Below are 14,939 nucleotides of genomic sequence, written 5' to 3' on the forward strand. Positions count from 1 at the left end.
TCATTTTACATATAGTGTGCTGGCTGCTTCCACACTGAAATGGCAGAGCTGATAGTTGTGACAGAGTCCTTATGGCTTGCAAGGCATAAAATATTTACTATCTAGCCCTTGGGAGATAAAGTTTGTTGACCTATACAATAACCTACATTCAAATCCACAAGCTACGTTAACAGTAGTATGCGTAGCGGAATATTGAAGCTGCCAAGTGAAAGATGTATTTTGCTTCTGAGACTTATTTCTTGGAATGCCACACTTAGGATTTGTATACAGTATGCTATGCATATAAACTGATTTTATTTGCAAGGATGACTCACCAAGACTAGCAGACTGGGCCACAAACACACGCTTATAACATAGCAACAGCTATAAGCCATCGTGACCGAGTCTCTCCTACGTGCCTCTCCTGCTCTGACTCCAAAAAATGTCAATCTATCCTATCCTTCAACCCACAGGGCCCTTTTAATCTCCTCTTATCTACTAACGCCTCTGTGTTGACTCTTTTAACTCTCCTAGAAGAATTATAATGTGTTTCCCATTGCCTGGATAACTGACTTTTCTTAGGTTCTGGAAAAACAGATATAGTACCCTATCCAAGAAGTCTTAGGGAAGAATTCTATCACAGAAGTGCCACCCTCCCTCCAGGTATACATCTATGGATGAGTAGGACACAAACATAAGATTTCTAAGAGGAGAAGAAGAAAGGCTTAGAGAAAGATGACACAATATGAAAAATAAAATTAAATCTTTAGGGTGTTTTAAGGTAAAAACATGTAAGTCTGCCCCCAGCCTACAGATCACCCAAAGAAACAAGGATGACTGTACACTCCCAGGGACTTGACTTAAGGCCCAACTATCAGAGAGGCTCTCCTCTAGAATTTAAAGTATAATTTGGCTGAGGAGGGGGACTCATGGTGGATTACTTAATTACTCGGTGTAATTAAGTCCCAGACTACACTTCTGAAGATAACCTGCTTATATTTTGTAACCTCTAAACTCTCCACTGAAGTGGTTTGGCGGTCCATCAAAACCCTTTTCATTTGTCCAACCAAAGACCCACTTACTTGTGCCAGAAACATAAAGAGGTTCAAGGATGAAACTTGAGAGAACAAAGGCAACAGGCCATAGTGGAGCTCCAGGCTTGCACCAGAGCCCTGGATTGAAGCCCAGCCCTGCCAACCGTCTGTCACGTGGTCTGACCCAACAGTTCATGCAGCATTCTCCTACAGGCAAAGCCAGCATCATGACTTCCCTGCAGAGCGGCCATATTGGAAGGGTATATGGCACTCGGTGGTTCATTACAACCAGCTTATGATAAAGTCAGGACTTAAGGAGTGAAAACAGGTAGCAATGAGAGTCACTGATGTTGGATTGTGAACAGGCCGAGACCTGACCACTTTAATCTATGGTTGCTGTATTGAAGTAGGTACTGTAAAAGGTTCCACACAAAAACCTGAAAAGGGGGACAGGAAACAAAGACCAAGAGTCCAATGTCCACAGGCAGAAGCTCAAAAGAATTAACACTCTAAATAAGAAGGCTACAGACCAGGGCTGGAGGGAAGGCTCAGTGGTTAAAAGCACTTTCTGCTCTTCCAAAGGACCCTGGTTCAGTTCCCAGCACCTACAGGGCAGCTCACAACCATTCATCCCTCCAGTTCCAGGGAATCCAACATCTCCTTCTGGCCTCCACAGGCACCATTCATACACATGGCACACAGAAATGCATGTAGGCAAAACACTCAGACACAGGCAAGAGAATACGTTAACTAAGTAGTCATCATAACAAAGGTTAGAGACTAAAATGGAAACCCACCCCCACCCCAAACTTACCACCTCACTATGGAGGAGGTGTGACTTCGGAGAGGAGTAGAGTCTAGCATGACAGAAAGACATCCCTCACAGGCAGCCTCACACACAGCTCACTCTTCCATTCTTCCCCATCCTTGGTCTCTCCTCTTACCTGTGCCCAAAGGTGTCTACTTCTTTAGTATGTGTGTTTGAACGTACATGTGCACTCTCCCAACCCATCACCCCTGAATGGAATCAGACTTGAAGGCTCAGCAGATTCCTTTAAAGACTGTTGGATTCAGCTTCCACGAGTACATCCCGCCCCAGCGCTATCCTCCCCCGACCATAAGGTACCCATGATTTAACTGTTGACTCACCCTCACCGGAACACAATAGTCCTTGATGATTACCTTCACACAGAACAACATCCAGGCTTTCATCAGCTCCTGATCTCAAAGCACCTTCACAGGGTTCGCAGGGATGCCACCCACTGGGCCAGGACCAGATTTTCTGGTTTTCTAATGGGGTGTCTAGCACTTTGGATCTACTCAGCTTTATTCTGGGGTGCTAAGGAAGACACTGCAGAAAGCAGGGACTCTGCATTTGACATCTTGCTCCTATTGCCAAACGCCTTGACTGAAATCTATATGGTTTAGACGGAGTCTAAATTACAGAAAAAAACAAATGCACTCACAATGGCAAACTCATACTTAAGAGCCATTGCCGCATGGCCTACCCTGAGCTACAGACCCAACGGAGGAACATAAAGAGCCAAGGGCTCCTAAACCTCCTTACTATACGCATGCCAGTTACTAACCTAAATGTTCATCACGTCACTTCCCTACACTAAGCTCCAACAACAACGACTGGAGAACAGTTCAACGTTCTAGCCTATTTGTTTTCGTTAGAATTATTATCTGCCCACGGGCGTATAGACATATAGACATTCCCACGGCTTCTAAGGCAACTGACCCTATGCCAAGAACACGAGAGTAAGAGGGGGAGGGCCGGAAATCCAATAAAGTTAAAAATAAAACATGAACAATGATTTATGCAACCTTGCTTCTGCGTGTATGTGTTCACCTCCTTGCAATCGTGTCAGACAAGCTGTAGACCTTGTAAGTAGCTGCCAGTCCTGTAATGAACAATCTAAACAACTACTCCGCAAATCTCATGGTGAGAGACACAGCCTCAGAGCTAGGGGTGCTGCCGTACACCCATGATCCCAAAACCTAGGCGGCTGAAGAAGAAGGCTTACTCCCACTTCTAGGCCAGGTTGGGCTATAAAATGAAAACACTCTCTCAAAACTAAAGGAAATAAGGAGAAACCTAAGTTCTTACATATTATTTTGTTTGGGTTGCTGTCGTTTTGAGACAGGGTCCCGCTATACCTGGCCCCCGTCCCTGGCTCCTCCAGCCTCCCAAATGCTAGGATTATACACGTGCTCACTCACTGATCCTAGGTTTTTATAACTGGATCACATCCTTTCCCAAACAAATCAACAAGTGCTCCTCAGCCCTCCGTACAGTGAGTTTACATTAAATAAAAATCAAGAATCCATCAATGATCCCCCCGGGGGGGGGGGGGAGAGGGGAATAGAATCAACTCTGCCTCTCCCACTGACTGCATAGGTATGCACCAAGTCATCCCTAGGAGCTTCCCTTCTCTGTGGGGTTGCACGTGTCTTAGCAAGGTGAGGTGGAGCAAGTGCTGAGCCAGTAACCTCATGTTCCTCTGAGCCTGTGCCATGGGATTCCGGGAAGTCCCTTACCTACTGCCTCTTACTGTGAAGTGCAGTATCCCAAGTCAGTAACCTCCCCGCTAGCTCAAAGCTCCTCAGATACTTCTTTTACTATTGCTAGCAGGTTTCTAGAATCATGCTAAAAAGGGATACTCTTTAATTAAAGATGGTTTTCCAATCTTCTCCTTGTACTGAGGATGGCAACAGCCCGCTCAGAAAAAGAAAGAAAAAGTAAAAACATTTTTCATGTTATGTCGCTGTTCTTATCTCAAAGATTTGCTTGGAATTTAATTTGCTTACCAATTGAGGGATAAGTGAACAACAAAATCCAGAGAGATGTAGGAAAGCTGGATGCCTGCCAGATTCAGCCCCGCACAGCCATAAGAACACACGCAGCACCCCAAAGCTAGGCACTATTGATATCGCAACCACCTGTGTGATCGGCTGCCTGGAATGACTCTTTCCTGGAAATCTGGCAAAGTCCGCCAGTTCAGATCAGCTTCAGCCTCACCTGCGTAAGCCCCAAGTCCGCCCGCTCTCTAAGATCCATGCCCTCTCACCGGGCACTCTCAAACCCCAGCAACACGGCACTCAGAATGGTCGTCAGCCTTCCAACGTCGTCACCCATTTCCCTTGCTTGTTTGTGGACTATCAGAGACAAGTAGTATTTTCACCTGAGAAACAGCGGGAACCGTCTTCTAAATGACAGCCCCTTAACAGATGTCAATGAAGTAGCCAGTATATCCTGATAGTGGATTCAAAGCATGAGGAAATCTCCAAAATATAAACGATGAGAAAGAGTTACACTAATGGCAAGAAGTAGGTCTTCTGGAATCCTTTTAATGTCAAAAGCAATACATACATACAATACATACATACAACACATACGTACATACAGACATACATCATACATACATACATACATACATACATACATACATTCCAGTGTTAACTTATTAAAAGTGAGCTACAAATAGTTCTTACTTTACACAGAGAGGTATGAACACAAAACATATACACTCACCCATGGCGTCCTACTCACACAGAGCAGCAAAGAAGTGACATCTATTCTAGCAGGACCTAATCCTTCTAAATCATGGAAGAGGGCAGGACTGAGGAGCAACCCTCAGACATCACGCTAACGATGCAGTGTTCCTGGAAGCTCAGATGCTGTCAGAAAAATCGAGAAAGGAGATGCTTCATCTTGCAAGAAAACTGCTCACTCTTTTTTTTTCCCAGAAAATTATTCCTGAGATGGTCATTTGGAGCCATGCCCCATACAATCCCAGCACCCGGATGTCTCTCATTGGCCTCCTTCCAGTGTGCTTACCAAATTGGAAGTAAAGGGTCTACAGTGAGAAAAGTTATGTTCTTCTTTCTATTATACCATGGATTGTAAAGAACAACACCCTGTGTATTAAGGACAGGGCTGCCAGTCTGTGGTCCTATGGGAGGTTGGTGAAATCTTTATGTGGGGGTTGGGGGTTAAGAAGGAAATCAGGTTATTGGGGCTCGTGTCCTTGAAGGTGACATTGGCACCTTTATTTATCCCCTGCCCTCACTCCAACACCAGCAGTAAACACATCTCTTCCGTTCACTGTGTTCCCATCCAAACTGACCATGCTACTTTACATCTAAACGAGCATAGAATAAAACTTCGATCCAAAATAAATCTTTGCTCTTTAGGGGCTAACCACCTCTGGTAGTGGGTCACAGCAAAGGAAAGCTGATTAACACCACAGCATAACAATGCTGTGCTCACTACAGTTATCCCTGTCCTTGTATGCCATGCCGTGTGTATGTGTACATCAGGGGATGGCTAAAGGCTGGTATAATTAATATGGGACAGCATCTAAGGATTCATGAGGCATCGGAAGAGAACTAAAAGAAGGGTTGGGGGGCCTATAGCTCACCCACCAAACTTGGGAGAAACCCCTCAGGAGGCTGTTAAGTTCCAATGATGCTTCAGAGAGGAGGTAATACGGGTGAAGGGCTAACGATGGACCTCTTTCCAGAATACATGCTATTACCAAGACTACGTTATCTTTGCTACTTGCGTACCCGGCTTCCACCTCTCAAGCAATTTTATATCAGTAACCACAAAGCACAGATGTTTGTTTTTTTTTTTTCTCCACACTTTAATTTCATGCCATTAAGCATTCAGTCCACTAACAGGATGATGGGCTCTTGATTTGGAGTTATCATTAATTAGGATAGTTTTGCACCCAGCCTCATTTTGATAGATTTGTCTTCAAAAATGAAACAAGCCTGCTATTGGCGGCATTCACACTCCTCATCACAAGCCTCCGGCTTCCACACCTGCACTTAATTTACACCCGCAGGAGCTGAAGCACTGGCTTTCTGGTCATCTGCGATGTCGCGTCTCCGGAGACGCATCTTACCTGACAATTGATAGGAAAGATCTATATTTACCATCAATAACCCAATTCCCAAAGGTGACAGAATGACTAACATAAATTAGGAATTCGCCCAGGGCCTTACGCACGCCAGGCAAGGGCTATGTCCCCAGTTCAGGACCTCATTCACAGAGCGGTTCGGTTTGATCGACTGCTCAGATGTTTGAGAGTGTTTCGTTATGTATCTTGGTTGGGTTGTCCTTGAACTTGCTGGGTGACAATGGCTGGCCTCAAACACGCAATCCTCCTGTTACTACCTCTCAAGTACCGAGATTACAGGTATGCATCACCACAACCAACTTCACAAAGGTTTTCTTATCATTCTTAATTAAAACGATCTCTCTTTGTCCAATGGTTAAAAAAAAGAAAGAAAAAGAAGAACTTATATGCATCTGTATATACTGGTTAGTTTTTATGTCAACTTGGCACAAGCTAGTGTCATCTGAGAAGAAAGGACCTCAATTGAGAGAATGGCTCCATAGGATCTGGCTGAAGGCAAGCCTGTAGGGCATTTTCTTAATCAGAGACTGATATTGAAGAGTCCAGCCTATTGTGGGTGGTGCCATCCCTGGGCTGGTTGTGCTGGGTTCTATAAGAAATCAGGCTGAGCAAGCCATGGGGAATAAAATAGTAAGCTGCACTCTTCCATGATCTCTGTACCAGCATGTGCCTCTAGGTTTCTGTCCAGTTTGAGTCCCTGCCTTGGTTTCCCTCAGTGGACTGTGATTCAGGATATGTAAGCCAAAAAACTCCTTTACTCCCTAAGTTGCTTTTGATCACGGTGTTTCATCATAGAAACAGTAACCTTCAGCCACAAACACGTGTGTGCGTGAGTGTGTGTGTGTGTGTATGTGTGTGTGTGTGTGTGTGTGTGTGTGTAGGATATAGTTCAGTGTCAGAGCACTTGCCCAGAACATGCAAAGGCCTAAGTTTAACCAAAAAAGAAAAATCAGACAAAATGCATTATTTTAATTCAAGAAAAAACAGAAATAATCTGTCGCCCCAGTGTTTCCCCATGAAGTGCCAACAGAAAGACTATAAGGACTAACCAGCACTGTCTGCAGAGGTTGGCTTCCCTCAGCCTCCAGTCCCAGGTGCCCGGAGACTATCTGAGTTCAGATGGCAGAGGAAGGGTCAGGCAAGGATTATTCAAAACAGCAGGGTCACTGGACATGGAGCCTGCTGGTCCTTCCCAGAGGCTACATGGGAATATGGTGGGTAGTTTCGGGAAATTCGAAGTGGAATCTCATTGGGATAGAAATGGCAAAAACAAAAACCAAAACAAAACAAAACAAAAAACAAAAACAACAACAAAAACATCTCATACTTTCAGAACTGTTTCCATCAAGACAGGATGTGAAGGGCTGGACACATGCTCCGTGGTTCAGAATTTGTACAGTGCAAGCAGAGGACCTGAGCTGGTTCCCAGCACCCATGCTGTGTAGCTCACAGCTGCCAGTATTTAAACTCACCTGTGGCTTCCATGGGCCACTCACGCACAAACGCAAACGCAAACCCATACCCAGTGATACATACAGGCATAATTAACTCTTTAAAGACAGGACAGGAAAGTACAATGGATACAGAAAGGAAATAACCTTAGCAGTCCCTGTGTTTATGGCTCACTACTGTTGACAATTCTTAGAAAAACCCAGTTTCAGATGACTAAGCCCTAGTCCAGTTGCATTTGTCTCTCTAACTTTGCCTTTCTACTTTTTAGGTCCCAAAGTGGAGTGTAAATCTCTGGGGTTTTAGAATGGCTCGATTTCTTCTAACATTGGCAGGAAGGAAAGGGCTAGCTTCTTAGTTTTAACCTGGAATGCAGCAGGGGCCTGTGGTAGTCATTGGAGTTTGCCTACACTGGCCTGCAGCCAGGCTTCTTTCAGGACAAGTCACACCACCGGTTCTACTGAGTCTCTTAGAACTTAGCACCAGCCCTAAGCTGCCTTAACACACCGTGAACCTTCCCCCGTTGTTATGTTCTTTGGACACACAAAGAATGTGGCCACACACATGTCTGGAAACTCTCTTATTTTCAATATAATTTTGGATGGACTTTCCAATCACACACACAAACACACACACACACACACACATACACACACACACACCAATAAAATATACCTTAATTCTACTTCTAAACTAAGGTCAACTCCTGGCACTCCTGGCCAAGACAAATGCGATCTTTAATGCATATCTATCTGTGTCTGTCTGTCTGTCTAACAAACAAGGTAAATAAATGCAAGTACTCCACCAAAGTAGGGTCCAGTCTGCACTGAAAATACACAAGTAGATTCTCTAGAAGAATACGAATGCTTCCTACCTGTCAGTAAAGGAACCTAGGATCTCAGACACCCAGTCACTGCACTACTGTTTCTCATAAACAACAGGAATTCATGGATACAAATATAGTTATCCACACACATACAGACACATATACATATACACATACATACACACATATATACACATATACACACACCCACATATACACATACATGTATACATACACATACATACATATACATATATACACATACACACACATACACACATATACTCACATACATACATATATACATATACACACATTTACTCACATACATACACATACACATATACATATACACACATACTCACACTGAATTATGAATGTTTCTTCAGTCAATGACCTGGTCTGAATGTTTGTGGCCTCCAGGACATTTGCATGCTAAAATCTCATCACCAGCATGGAGATATTAGGAGGTAGGCCTGGAAGCAGCAAGAAGACCCAGAGTGAGGGACCTCAAAGGATCAGTGCCTATGCAGGATAAATGGGGCTCCCTGGAGCTGCCTTTTGAGTCCTGCCATGTGAGCACACAGTAAGCTCCTCAGGTTTTATCTTGTTTTCCAAGGAAATGGCCAGCATACTGCACACTCCTCAGTCACAACCCACCCTCGTCCCTGAGACCACTTAAAACCCACCGTGAGCCCGACAGCCTGAGTTAGAATTCCAGCCTCACCATTGCTACCTTCAAGGCCATAGGCACTAACTATATGGTCTTCATTTCCTTCGTCTGTAAAATTAGATTAAAACTCATGCCTGCCCGGCACGGTTATTATAGGAATTATGTGAGCTAATACACATAAAGCTCTCAGAGCAGAGCCTGGTAGAAAGCAGCACCATTTCAAGGTGAGTTATCACTATTACCGACACTCCCGCGACCGTAACCCTGACCTTTATAACACTCATTTCCTTCCTTTCCTTAATAGATTTCACTTTTACCAACTTGGAAAAAAAAAAAAAACGGGCAGCTCAGAGGACCTGTATCTGCTGACTTCTCCCAGTCTGAGAGCCACAGCAGAAGGCATGGAGAGGCAGGCGCTGACTCAGCCCGGGTGGATCATCTTCACTTCCACTCTGAATAATAAATCACCTGGCAGTTCTCACAATGGACTGCAACGCAGGTCTGCCCACAGCCGGGCGAAAAACAATGGTAACAGCAGTGTTCCCTCAACCAGGAGTGTTTACCAGCAGAATAAAGGCGACCCTTCAGATTAATAACCACCGCATGTGCATCCCTATTCACATCCCTGGTTCCTATTCATGCCCCTGGCATCAGCTAGCAAAGGGGAAACTGAAACCAGAGCCCCACCAGCCAGCCGGCCAGGTCTTCAACACACATTACCGTTCTTCATCAATGCAGACACACACCCATCTACCAGTAATACTCTGGACCCACTTCAAGGACTATGAAGTGTAGAAAGAAAGGCAGACAATCATGTCTGGAATCCACCCAAGCTCTTGAAACATACAAAACTGACAGGGACGTTCTGACATTTAGACAATCCGCATGGAAGGGCTATCGTGACGTGTCAGAGGCTATCTAATATTAATTGCCAATGGGTCACATTTCCTCGGAGTGCCCGCTTTGGTTTGCCGTCTAAATGAAACTACAGGAGGAAAAAAGTTAACAGGCTTTTCCAAAGAACCTGAACATAGAGGTTCTGTCCAAAAGAGCAGTTTGTTCACGATCTTATTTTGCCATCTGTAATCAAAAGATAAACAAAACCATGCTTGGCAATGCTAGGCCTCTTGGTATAGCCTGGGAGTGATCTTTGGGGGAGAGGTTTACAGCAAGAAACTTTGGGACAGCTCATAGTCAGAAAGCAGTTCGCATGAAAGAAAGGCGGGCTATGTCTCAAAGCATACCTTTAACTGTCCCTCCCTCTGTATCTAATCTCAGTCTCCTCCAGCCTGATACTTCCTAGGCATAAACAAACACGTCTCATTACTGAGTGAGCCTATCACCAGGTATTTTCCTCAAGATTAACCTCCTCTAGTGCTAGCCAGAGGGGTCATGTGGTAAAGAGGGCTTATCGCCAAGCTGGAGGATCAGAGTTCAGTCCTTGAGACCCACATAGTGGAAAGAGAGAACCAACTCTTATAAATGGTCCTCTGCCCTCCACAAGTATGCCGTGATGTGCACACATGCACACACATACACGTGTGTGCACACGTGCCAAATAAAAATATTTACCAGAACACAATCATCTCCCCCAGAGTGCTTAGGTATACACCCTGCTCTCCTCAACTGCTGTCCTCTGACAACAGAAAGGCTTAAACTCTTGGGTGCTAGGTCCCCGTCCCCAGGTGGAATGCAGGGGGACATCTACCTCTACTGATGGCCACTGTAACTGTGTGTCAAAAATATCCAACTAGAGTCATGATATTTTCCTTCCATGTGGACATGAACATCTGTGACTGAGTTTGTCCCTCGGACTTTACGTGTCTTTCACCTACAAAATGAAGTTAAGGATGCCAACTTCCCAGAATTTTCAAAACAGAAAGAGGGCAAATTAACCTAGCCTGGGAACTGCCCGTCCTATCTCTTCAGTACAGTACAATTTTTCTTCCCTACTTTGGAAATCTAAGGGCTTTGGGGAAAGTATGTTCCCCTCTGAATGGAGCCCAGTGTGGAAGGCACTTAAGGAAGGTTTCCTGTGAGTCAAGGTTAAGGAACACAGAATGAGTACCTATGAGACCAATGTTGGATCATTCTATTACCTTCTAGAATGAGACAATAGGGTGGGTTTTTTTTTTTAAATTTGTGGGTGTGGGTATGTGTGTATCTGTGGGTGTATGCATATACACATCATATGTACACAGACCCGTATGATACCACAACACACTTGCAGAGGTCAGAGGACATTTGTGGGCTGGTTCTTTGGTGAATGCCCAGAATCCAACTCAAGTAATCAGGATTGGGGGTCAGCGTCTTTACCTATTAACCATCTCATCAGTGAGATGATATTTTTGTGTACTATTTGCTTTGAACGGGGAGATTCAACAATACTGGGAAGGGGAAACAATGTAAAGCAGTGTGTGATATCCATTTCTATGGTTACAAATTTGAGCTAACCCAGACATAAAGTTTAAAAACTGTCAACTAACTTCATTCTATGGGTAACCATTAAGTTTTAATCAGTTGTGGTTCAATTTCTGGAACAGTGAACATTAAGAGGGGCTCATCATGGAAATTGTCCGGGGGCGGGGTGGGGGAGGAGGGAAGAGAATGGAGGGGAAAGGACTGGGAAGGATAAAGAGGAAAGGAAGGAGGAGGAAGGGGAACGAGAGGAGGAGGAGTTGAGAGGGGGAGGGGGCAGAAACAAAAGAACCGCCCCCCAGCCAATCAGTGATTGCCGCTGCTGGCTGGAAATACTTCCTCCCTCTTCGCAGCTGTCGTCTCCCGCAGTTGGCACGAAGCGCTGCCAATCTGGGACTGGCTTCCAGTGAGGACAGCATTGTTTTATTGGCTACTTAGGCAGTGCACACACCATTAATGGAGTTTTTATCTCCCCTTTTTCCTGTCAGTACAGAACCAGCCAGTCTGACTCTGTTATTATCATTAAGAAAGCTTTTTCTCCCTCCCCCAGACACACTCTCTTTAATCCAAACAACATCTGGGAAACTCCTGCTCTATCATGTAGCAAGGAAATGGATATAGAGGGAAAGGTGAAAAAGTACAGCTCGATACACCACTGAACAACCAATAAATTCCCAACAGGCAAACTTCTCTTGAGCAGGGCTCACAAAGAGAAGGGGCCAGCCAGCCAGTGTCATCTCGAACTGTAGCAAGGCTATTGCCATTTTGACATGTAGCATTTCAAAAAAACAAAAACAAGAAGAAAGACATAGAGAGGAAAGTGATATAGTGCGAGATTTCCCCTCTAAGAAGTCCAATTTTAAGTAAAAACAATATTTAGAAGATTCTTCTTTAAAGTATGTTTTCCCTCAGAATGGGTAAATACAAGGACTATCTACAAAACATCACAGTGTGTCCATCACGAATGTAGGAGCTAACAGGAAAAACTTAAACTCAGATAATGCATCCGCTTGTCATGGTCTACTGCCTCCTTCGCAGCCGAGGTGACCTTTTTGTTAGACCGTGCTCTGAGACATCAGGTCCCTAAGGGAGAGCCCGCAAAGTCAACCACACTCCAGTTCATGTTGGAAGAAGAGCTCCCAGCCACTCTGCCCCAGTCCCTCTCCTCAGTCCTGCTGTCTGAAGAAACATGCACGTCCTGCTCTCTGCTGCATGCTCAAACAGGGCTTACGGGGACCCAACTGTAGGGTCCTCTCGGCATTGATCTTAAGTAAACAGAACTAAAAAAAATGTAAGAGGTCCAACACACAGGTGCCAGGCAGTCCCCCCCGCCCCTCCCCCACTCCACAGCGTCTCCAGCGCTCTCCCAACAGCCACTGGAAACAAGTGTTTACTTTCTCAGAAATGCTCATTACCCCACACTGAACCTCTGGGCTTAAGCAAAAGTTAACCGTTTACTTTTAATTTTTGGGGGGTTCTTGTTTCTATTTAGGAGAAACGAGGAAAAGAAAGTCACTGAGCGTCTGAGCTACAGGCTGGTGCTCCCTGGAAGCTGTGTCTAATGACAGTCTCCATAAGGTAACGTGATCCTCTCACAGTGGGAGACTTGAGTAAGCGCTGGCCTCTCTCTGCTCTCGACTTTCTATTGTCCCACCCCACAGGGCCAGCTGTTTCCGACAGCCAAATTGCAGCACGCTAGGCAATGAATGCTGTCAGGGAAAGGAATTTCCATCTCTATAATGCATAGGCCTCTGTAGACAAATTATATGGCTTACAGTGCTGGCTGCAGGATGCTGCTGCAGGCTTGAAGTACTGCCAAAACACAGCCTGTCCTCCACCGTCCCCAGCCCCAAGCTGACACGACAGTCACCAAAAACGAATCTGAATGGCCACACAGAACTGGAACATGTGTTTTCAGAGACAAACACAACCCATGGGGAACAGCCCTCTCACACCAGTGTTTGGTGGACGGGTAAAGTGTGAGTGCTCACCAAGCTATGTCACAGCGTAGAGCCCCGGAGCGCAGCATCCTTTGATACCTGGAAATAGTCAGCCCAGCCCAGTGGCACATCCCCCAGCTCTCTGCTTCTGGGGAGAGACTTACCCAGAAGATGTGACTACTTCTTAAAAATCAACGGGACGGAAGAGACCCCAAAATAGTGCTCATTTATCATAAAGAAGGGCCTCGATGTGTGCTTTATAGGATCATTCCGTCGTAGCCGTCCAACCCCCATGCCAGCTTTTCCAGTAACAACCCCTGAATCCAACCTGGGATCCCAAGAGCTCCTTTCCTGAGTCCATGCTGAGAGACTGCATGAAGCAGCCATGCCTCCTGAAGTGGACTTAGGGTGGGATGTGGTGATGTAGACTGACCCACCCACAGTGACTTGCTTTACTGGAACAACTCAGAAAAGGAAGTTTGTTTTTCTCAGGATGTTTGACTGTGGGAGACTATGCCTCAGCAACCCTGCCATCGTAAAGGGTTAATAAATCTTGTCTGAGAATGGCTCTGACAGAGGAAGAATTTGAGTGCCAGGAGTGGGGGGAATAGGGGTGGGGCGATAGGGGCTGGGGACAGGTCCCAGGGATATTACTTGTCGAGCATTGGTCAGCCCAGATCTGAAGCAGCCATTCAATGTCACCTTCCCTGAGCTTTCTAGGCCTTACAAATGCAAACCAAGCATGCACACACTCGCCAAATGCACACCTTCTTCTACCTTCTCCTGAAAACCAGGACAAAGGCAAATGTTTCCTTGAAGCTCTTCCATCTATTATAAGCCGGAATTGGGAAGTATGGCCTGATTCAGGCCTTTCTGTAAAGTGAGTCTAGGTGTCTGACCTGAATTCATGGAGAGATGAGCCAGGGAGGCTCAGGATCTGCATATTCCTTTGGTGTTATACGTCTTAGCACGGAATAAGTGGCATACAGAAAACCGACTGGAACCTAGTGTGTTGGCTGGGTTCTGCAATCCGGGTTCTTACACAGCTAAGGCAGAAGAGACGGCATAATAATAAAGCCAGCCTAGGCTATAGAGTAAAAGCCTGTCTCAAAAATAAATAAATAAAATAAAATAAAATAAACAACAACCACCACAAAAAAGAAGAAGAAGAAGAAGAAGAAGAAGAAGAAGAAGAAGAAGAAGAAGAAGAAGAAGAAGAAGAACCCAACCTCAGCTCACACAGTTCATGTCAGTGAGTTTGGCTACAGGGAGGCTAGAACTCATGGCAGCCATGAGCAGGGCAGCAGAGAGAACAGCTCCACTTTGCTGGACACTCATGTCAGTCACGGCACAAGCACCTGCATGCCATGAGCTGCCAAGGTCACCACTCACTGTATCCTGCAGCCGTCCACTTTATCATTAACTACTGTCTGGCAGACAAGGGCAGGGTCCAGGTCAAGAACATCCAGAACTTTCAGACAGAAGGCATATGTAGACCAGGGTAGACTCCCAGCCACTTGCAGCAAACTATAAATATCCTCGTGGCTGCAGACCTGGCAGAGTCACAGTTCTCTTACCCCTGTTGGCTACAGAACTGCAGCCAGGACTTTCTCCCAAGAAAGTCAGCACAAGCAACCAGGCATGGCAAAAACAGGAGACACATATACAGCCTACTCAGCACCGTGTCAG

At 45.4% G+C, this 14,939-nt stretch overlaps 2 protein-coding genes across 4 annotated transcripts in view; both read right to left on the reverse strand.

Annotated features, from left to right (window-relative positions):
- The window catches only part of Acvr1 (activin A receptor type 1), a 119,613-nt gene that overhangs the window by 73,331 nt on the left and 31,343 nt on the right, over positions 1-14,939 (reverse strand). The window contains exon 3 of one of the 3 annotated variants that reach the window (NM_001431445.1): positions 8,585-8,695. The exons of the other annotated variants lie outside the window; for them this stretch is intronic. The gene's annotated coding sequence lies outside the window, so the exon portion shown is untranslated. The remainder of the gene's footprint in view (positions 1-8,584; positions 8,696-14,939) is intronic. 3 annotated transcript variants of the gene reach the window in all.
- The window catches only part of LOC147995471 (uncharacterized), a 42,001-nt gene continuing 31,613 nt past the window's right edge, over positions 4,552-14,939 (reverse strand). Inside the window, exons 3-4 of the mRNA XM_087655127.1 lie at positions 8,585-8,695; positions 4,552-4,697 (exon numbers count right to left, since the gene is read on the reverse strand). The gene's annotated coding sequence lies outside the window, so the exon portion shown is untranslated. The remainder of the gene's footprint in view (positions 4,698-8,584; positions 8,696-14,939) is intronic.

The sequence above is a fragment of the Rattus norvegicus genome, chromosome 3 (assembly GCF_021556685.1).
Source record: "Rattus norvegicus strain SHRSP/BbbUtx chromosome 3, alternate assembly SHRSP_T2T, whole genome shotgun sequence".
Lineage (NCBI taxonomy): Eukaryota > Metazoa > Chordata > Mammalia > Rodentia > Muridae > Rattus > Rattus norvegicus.